An 8160-nucleotide genomic window follows, 5' to 3' on the forward strand; every position below is an offset into this window, starting at 1 on the left:
CCCAGGGACAGAGACATCTTTGTCATCCTGCTGTCCTTCTTTTATTCCTAGGAAGAGAGTCCCCAGATGAGGATGCGTGGGACTTGAACCCAGGTCTCTAGGGCTCCAGGTGGGCAGTGCCTGGGAGTACCCACAAGTCATCTGGGCAACAAGGCAGACCCCTGCCCTGATGCTGAGACAGTGCCCATCTTGTTCCTGGTTCCTGCCTGCGTACACCGCCCTGCCCTGCCTCCCTTCCAGTTCCTGGCTATTGACTCTGTCTTCACCCTCGGCTCTGGTCTCTCACTGCTGATCTTGGCGTGACCCTTGCCTCTCGATGTGGGCTACCAACTCTGGCTCAGCATTGTTAGTCCCCTACTCTAGCCTTACTCCAGCCCCACCACTGACCTGCTCCAGCCTTGCCTCCTCCTCCTGATCCTCCCCAAGCCCTCGGACTCTGACTACCTGGCTTCGACCTTCTTCCTGTATCTGGACTCTGGCTTGGTATCGACTTGGCTTATCTTTGGACTCTGACCACCCAGCTTCAATCTCTGGCCTGCACCTGGACTCTGGCTCCGGTTCTGATTCTGGTTTGTCTACAGACTCTGATCTCGGTTTTGACCCAGTGTGTCCCTGGATCGTGATTCTAGCACCATTCTTAGCCTAGGCACAATCCTATGCCTAGCTACGACCTAAGCTCCAAGCACTAGACGTAATTATCGGAGGCAGCATGTGATACCTGGTGGTGCAACTGTTTGCAGAAAAGCAGGCTTCCCGGAAGTAAGTGGCCCGTACACAAAAGGGGACACGTCACACCAAGTGTGAACCATGGCCTCGCTATCTGAGCCTGTGGTGCCCCTACCAGAGTGGTTCAATGGAGATGACTGAAAATGTAGGGGTTTCCTTAACCAGCCTCCGCCCCTGGACCTACTCCACCATTCTTGGCTCTGACGGCCGACATTCCTGATAAATACCAGGATTATGTGGACATCTTTGAAAGAAAGGTGGACATATTGCCTCTGCACTGAGACTATGACTGCCCTATAGACCTACAACCTTGGCCGAAAGTTGCCTTTGGCCGTATTTACGCAATGTCCGAACCAGAACTAGTGGCTCTCCTGTGTACAGCCATGAAAACCGGTCCAAAAGGTTTATTCACTAGTAAGCATTTCCTACAGGTGCCCCAGCTGACTCTACCCCTCTGTGTAGATTACCAGCGCCTGAACAAAGTGACAGTTTGGAACCATTACCCCCTGCTCTTAATCCCAGGATTGTTGGATCACATGAAACCTGCACAGGTATTCATCAAACTAGACCTCCAAGGACTCACAATCTAACCCTCATTTGGGTGCGGGACAAATGGAAGACAGATTTCAAAACACGTTATGGACACTTTAACTGTCTGGTAATGCCATTGGGACTGACTAATGGTCCCATGACCTTGCAACACTTCATCAGTGATGTATGTGGGGACATTCTGGATCAATACATTGTTATCTATTTAGATGACATACTTCTCTTTTTGGAGAACTCCGAGCAGCATGTGCCCCACAACAGACCCCAGAGAGGTTGTGGCAGCATGGTCTCTATACAAAATTGGAAAAGCGAACCTTCAGCCAACTCTCCACAGAGTTTTTGGGGTATGTCTTCTCCCCAGAAGGAGTTAAGATTGATCCAGATAAGGTGGAAGTCATTCCCAACTGGGAGGAAGCTTGAAGTACTCAAGAAGAGCAGTGCTTCCTAGGCTTCCCCAGTTTTACTGCTGCTTTGGCCCAGGCTTCTCAGAGTGAATAACCGACATGATAGCTCTCCTTCACAAGACTGCCACATTTGTTTGGTCTCTCAAGGCCCAACAAGCCCTCAAACAGCTCAAAATTGCCTTCACCGCTTGCACCTATTCTGGCACGCCCCAATCCAATTGGCGCATTCATCATGGAAGTTGACACATCTAAAATAACAATCAGGGCCATGCTCGCTCAGCACCTACTGGGCAACTCCCATCTTTTCATGTGCTGTATATTTATACCTGCCTACTGTTTTTTTTTTTCATTCCATTCATCTGATGAAGTGGGTTCTAGCCCATGAGCGCTTATGCCCAAATAAATTTGTTAGTCTCTAAGGTGCCACAAGGACTCCTCATCGTTTTTGCTGATACAGAGTAACACGGCTACCCCTCTGAAACCTGCACCTCTGTGCATTCCACTCCTGGAGGCTCACCCCACAGACCAAAACTAGGAGATCATTGATAATTAGTTGCTTCTGATTAAATCCTCATTTGAAGACTGGTGTCAGTAGCTGAAGGGGACTTGATACCCAGCACAAGTTTTGTACTGATCACAAAAGGCTCCAGTATCTGCACAAAGCCAAAGTACTGAATCATAGACAATTCAGCTAGACCTTATTCTTCTCCTGCTTCAATTTCAAGATTACTTAACTTCCCACCCGGAACTAAGAATGGCCAGGCCAACACCCCATCCCCTAATGCAGAATATAACCAAGAAAAGAGAGAGCTAGTCAGAAACAGCCCTTCATCCTCAAGCCCTACAATGTGCTTAACACTACCATACCTCAAGCTCTAATCATTCTAATTTAAAAAGCCTCCTGGGATCACCCACTGGCCAGGGAATGGGGGATCCCTCTGGACAATCAGGAGCTGAGAATGAGAAACAACATTCCCTGTTGGACACGATAACATTTACTGAGGACCACCTGTATGTTCTGCCAGGATGTCCCCAGTTGAAGGTTCTACATCTGAACTGGGACAGCTCCCTAGCAGGGCACTTTAGGTGCCTCAAAACCTCCTGCCTAACTTCCTGCTTCGTTTGGTGGTGCCAGATGTGGGCTGAAATTCAGACTGATGTTGACTCATGTGACTTCTGCACTTGCACCAAGGCACCACACACCAAATATCTTGGCACCTCATGCCTCTGGAGACCCTGCCCCAACCATGGGCAGCCAGTGCCATGGATTTCATTGCAGAACTCCCTGAATCAAATGGCCGCACGGTGGAACTGACTATCATAGAACAACTGACCAAGATGGCACGCTCCATCCCCGAAACCATGTACCTTTGGCTGAGAGGACAGATCAGCTCCAAATTTGCAAACCAAAATGCCAACAACACCTTTTTATGCTAGCTATAGATTTCCCCCTAATTTCATCCCACACTACCAATGGCCTCTCCAAACTTCAAGGCTAGCGACTTGGTTCAATGAATCCATCACATTCAAGAACCAAGTGGGCACCTCAAGAACACTAGGAAGGACTTCAAATAATATGTGGCCTGCCAATGACAGAACGGGCCAGTCTTTTCAGAAGGGAAACTATTTGCTGAAGGGAGGTACTGAGCCCTTGGCACTCACCGAATTCCTAAGCCCCATGTGTAGCAGCAGTTCCTGCCTCATCCCCCTTCCTTGACCTTCTGATCCCATCTCCTCTCCTGGCTGTAGTGGAGCAAACTCTGGGTTCCTTCCCCTGTGGCACAATCCATGCCCAGAGTGTCCGAGCCCCATGAAGTCAATGGCACTATCCTCTCCTCAATGGCACTATCCTGGGGAGGGGAGGACACTACTACCCCCCATTTTACAGATAGGCAATGAAGGCAATAAAGTAACCTCTCCAGGTCACACCTACAAACATGGGGTAGATCTGGGAACTGGACTGGGTTCTATTCTAGTGCCCTCCCCACAGGGGCAGCTTCACTTCCTGCCCTTCATTCACCCCTCCCCTCTTGGCCTTTCTTCGATGGGTCTCTGAACAGGAAATGAGCAGGAGCTTCCTCCCCTCTCTGTCTTCCAGGCTCTGGGATCTGGTCTTGCCTCCTACATCAGTGCAGCCTGCAGCTGGCCCAACTTGGGGTGCAATGACCTCAACCTGTCAAACCAAGAAGTGCTGGCTCTCAGTGATGCTTAGTTGGAAAACCACACCCCCTTCATGGAGGTAGGAACCACTCACTCATCTGGGTGATTGTGGCTCTTGGGACAAAGATCAGGCTGAGAGCATCCCTTATCTCTGGATCCCAGCCCTGGGACTGAGACGTTGTTCTCATTGTACTGTGTTGATTTTATTCCTAGGAAAAGCATCCCCAAAGGAGGTGTAAGAAACTTCACTCTATTGCCTGCAAGAAGCTTCAGCCACCTATACAGGTAGAGGTCACTGTCTTTCATACAATGTCACCATTGCGCCCACCCCCACCATTAGATACTTTTCCTATGGGAATCTCACTAGAGCAGGGGGGAAATCTCTTCTTCTCTTAGAATGTGTCTGCTCAGTTAATCCACCCTCATTTTAGCTGCTTTGTTTATCCGAGATTAGCGGTATCTTTTGAAAACCCTTAGTGTGAGGGGGTGGGGTGGAGCAGGGGAGACTGAAGCTCCAGCAAATTCCCCTGAAGAACACCACCCTGTCTTTCTGAGGTCAGGCTAGGGTTCACCGTCCATTGTGGCGGTGAAGACTGGATGGGAGCTGCTGGATTGGCCTTGATATGCCATGTCCTTGTGTGGATGAGGGACCTACATCACAGAAATGGCCAGGAATGGGCTGAACAACCTACATTGATAAGCAAGTGAAACCCTGGCCACATATAGACACGACGGTCATTGATAGGGATTGAACCAGGGTCCTTCAGAATAAGCCCCTCTCACTCAAGCTAAAGGGGTCACTCTAGGAGCCTAGGAGAGCTACCAGGTGAGTCTTCATCCTTCAGGATAGGTTGTAGATCCTTAATAATGCGTTGGAGGGGTTTTAGTTGGGGGCTGAAGGTGACGGCTAATGGCGTTCTGTTATTTTCTTTGTTAGGCCTGTCCTGTAGTAGGAGACTTCTGGGAACTCTTCTGGCTCTATCAATCTGTTTCTTCACTTCCGCAGGTGGGTATTGTAGTTGTAAGAATGCTTGATAGAGCTCTTGTAGGTGTTTGTCTCTGTCTGAGGGGTTGGAGCAAATGCAGTTGTATCGCAGAGCTTGGCTGTAGACGATGGATCGTGTGGTGTGGTCAGGGTGAAAGCTGGAGGCATGTAGATAGGAATAGCGGTCAGTAGGTTTCCGGTATAGGGTGGTGTTTATGTGACCATTGTTTATTAGCACTGTAGTGTCCAGGAAGTGGATCTCTTGTGTGGACTGGACCAGGCTGAGGTTGATGGTGGGATGGAAATTGTTGAAATCATGGTGGAATTCCTCAAGGGCTTCTTTTCCATGGGTCCAGATGATGAAGATGTCATCAATATAGCGCAAGTAGAGTAGGGGCGTTAGGTGACGAGAGCTGAGGAAGCGTTGTTCTAAGTCAGCCATAAAAATGTTGGCATACTGTGGGGCCATGCATGTACGCATAGCAGTGCCGCTGATCTGAAGGTATACATTGTCCCCAAATGTAAAATAGTTATGGGTAAGGACAAAGTTACAAAGTTCAGCCACCAGGTTAGCCGTGACATTATCGGGGATAGTGTTCTTGACGGCTTGTAGTCCATCTTTGTGTGGAATGTTGGTGTAGAGGGCTTCCACATCCATAGTGGCCAGGATGGTGTTATCAGGAAGATCACCGATGGATTGTAGTTTCCTCAGGAAGTCAGTGGTGTCTCGAAGGTAGCTGGGAGTGCTGGTAGCGTAGGGCCTGAGGAGGGAGTCTACATAGCCAGACAATCCTGCTGTCTGGGTGCCAATGCCTGAGATGATGGGGCGCCCAGGATTTCCAGGTTTATGGATCTTGGGTAGTAGATAGAATATCCCAGGTCGGGGTTCCAGGGGTGTGTCTGTGCGGATTTGATCTTGTGCTTTTTCAGGGAGTTTCTTGAGCAAATGCTGTAGTTTCTTTTGGTAACTCTCAGTGGGATCAGAGGGTAATGGCTTGTAGAAAGTGGTGTTGGAGAGCTGCCGAGCAGCCTCTTGTTCATATTCCCATCTATTCATGATGACAACAGCACCTCCTTTGTCAGCCTTTTTGATTATGATGTCAGAATTGTTTCTGAGGCTGTGGATGGCATTGTGTTCCGCACGGCTGAGGTTATGGGGCAAGTGATGCTGCTTTTCCACAATTTCAGCCCGTGCACGTCGGCGGAAGCACTCTATGTAGAAGTCCAGTCTGCTGTTTCGACCTTCAGACTGGACTTCTACATAGAGTGCTTCCGCCGACGTGCACGGGCTGAAATTGTGGAAAAGCAGCATCACTTAATCACTTTAGTGCCACCAAATACTCATTTTCTTTTTGCGAATACAGACTAACACAGCTGTTACTCTGAAACCTTACCCAGGCAGAACTCTGTGGGCTGGACTGTACCCTGTGTGTGCAATTCCACTGGCAGTGGAGATGCACAAGTAGTTAGCTTTGGAGAGAGCATCAGTCAAAACCTGATACCTTTGAGAGGCTTGGGTGGAAGGTGCTAGAGTGAGGTGACACTAACTCATGACCCCTCCCAGGCTCTCCGAAGTTCATCACTATTAGATGCTAAGTGACTGGCTGCAAGGTCACACACAACATCAATAACAGAAGCAGAAGCCAGTCCCAGTACGAATTACCAATCCAGCTCCACTCACTAGACCCTGCTCCTTTCCAGAGCCACAGAACCCAGGAGCCCCAACTCTCAGACCTGTGCCTTGCATCACGAGGCCAAACCTCCTCCCGTTAAGGGAGCTATAGACAGGACCATCTGTAGAGACCCCCTCTACTTTCCCACTGTCAGCGTTTCCATGGGTGAGAAGTGCATGAGCAGAGATCTCCCCTGTGGAAATCCTGGGGGCTGCACACTTGGGCTTCACAAGGAAGGCCTCCGGCAGCCAGTGAGAAGATTTTTCATCTCTAACAAAGGGTTTCTGTTCTCCCAGATCAGCAGCCACGTAGCAGAATGCAAAAGAGCCGCGTGGAGCTGGGCTAGAGGAGTCCCAGGAGTCACCATGTGGCTGTGCAGCAGGTGCAGTGCCTGCCATAGCCATGGGCCAAACCCTGCACTCCGGACAATCCAGGCTCAGTTTCCCTTGATTGCGAAGGGCACTTCGGCTTGGGGACTCGGTCGCTGGTGCCCCTAGACAGAGAACTAAGATGTTTTCATGAGGCTACTTAGTGGTACATGCAGCTCCATCCAGACAAGTGGCGAATGGACGTGAAAGAGCGAGGCTAGGACCTCGGCGGAGCTCTGCACTCAAGCATCCACAGCCAGGAGACAGACGATGGGAAGCTCGCTAAGATGGCTGACCACAGCACTGAGAAAACATAGTTGTGCAGCTAGTTCATTAGAATTAAATAGGAACTAAATATCGAAGGCCTTTCCCTGCCCAATAAAGTGTTAAAAATGTGTCTCTTGACAATCTCTCCAATCTTTACAATGTTCCGGTATAATTTAAGGCAGGGGGTGGGGAATTTCTAAATGTAATACTTCATGCTTCTAAAATGACCTGTTAGGTTCAATCTCTAAGCACCTAATTCTACAGCTTGAGCTGAACCGAACAAATGCCTTGGGTGGTAGCAGAAGTCAGCTCCCGTCCTCTCTGTGGACTAGCCTCCAGGGAGGCATTCAGTACATCAGGTCATATAGCAGCCTGAGGTTCCCCTTGCAGAGCTGCCTGTTGGCACTGCCCTTGTCGGGGAGCACATCAGGGTACTGTGGACTGGGCAGGAGAGATGCCTCCAAACCTGCACAGCCTGAGGATCCAAAGAGCTCTGTCCCAGATCCCACAGCTTCCTCAGAGCAACTGAGGAGTCAGACAGCACCTGGACTCTCCCTCTCTCTGTGCCCGAGCAGCACAGAAGAAGCTGTTTATAGGCATGTCAAGTGCCATCTCCCGTGACACTCACCTGTGGATCCCTGATGTATTTGAAGAGTCCAGGCTGAAGGCAACACACTCCTCTGGGCTCTGGGAAGCAGGAGGACTTGTGCTGCAATAAATCTTCCTGTGCACCTGCTGAGCAAGCAACCTCTTTGCTCCGCTTGCTGGTTTCCAGCCCCCAGGAAGTACCGAGGGGTAAGGAGACAGTGATACAAAAGTGGGTGTGGGAAGAAGCAGAGCTAAAGGGTAACAGACAGCCATGCTATAGTGTCCCCTCTAGATTCACTCCAACAACCACCTCATGCCTTCCCATTGTTGAGACAGGTTCCCCCACTACAAAGCTGCCTCTGGCTCACTACAGGCTCTCCCACTGCCCTGTTGTGAGAGAGGTAAGGAATGCCTTTTGCCCCTGGCTTTTAAGTGGGGAG

The sequence above is a fragment of the Lepidochelys olivacea genome, assembly GCF_965140295.1.
Source record: "Lepidochelys olivacea isolate rLepOli2 genome assembly, chromosome: 2".
Classification (NCBI taxonomy): Eukaryota; Metazoa; Chordata; order Testudines; family Cheloniidae; genus Lepidochelys; species Lepidochelys olivacea.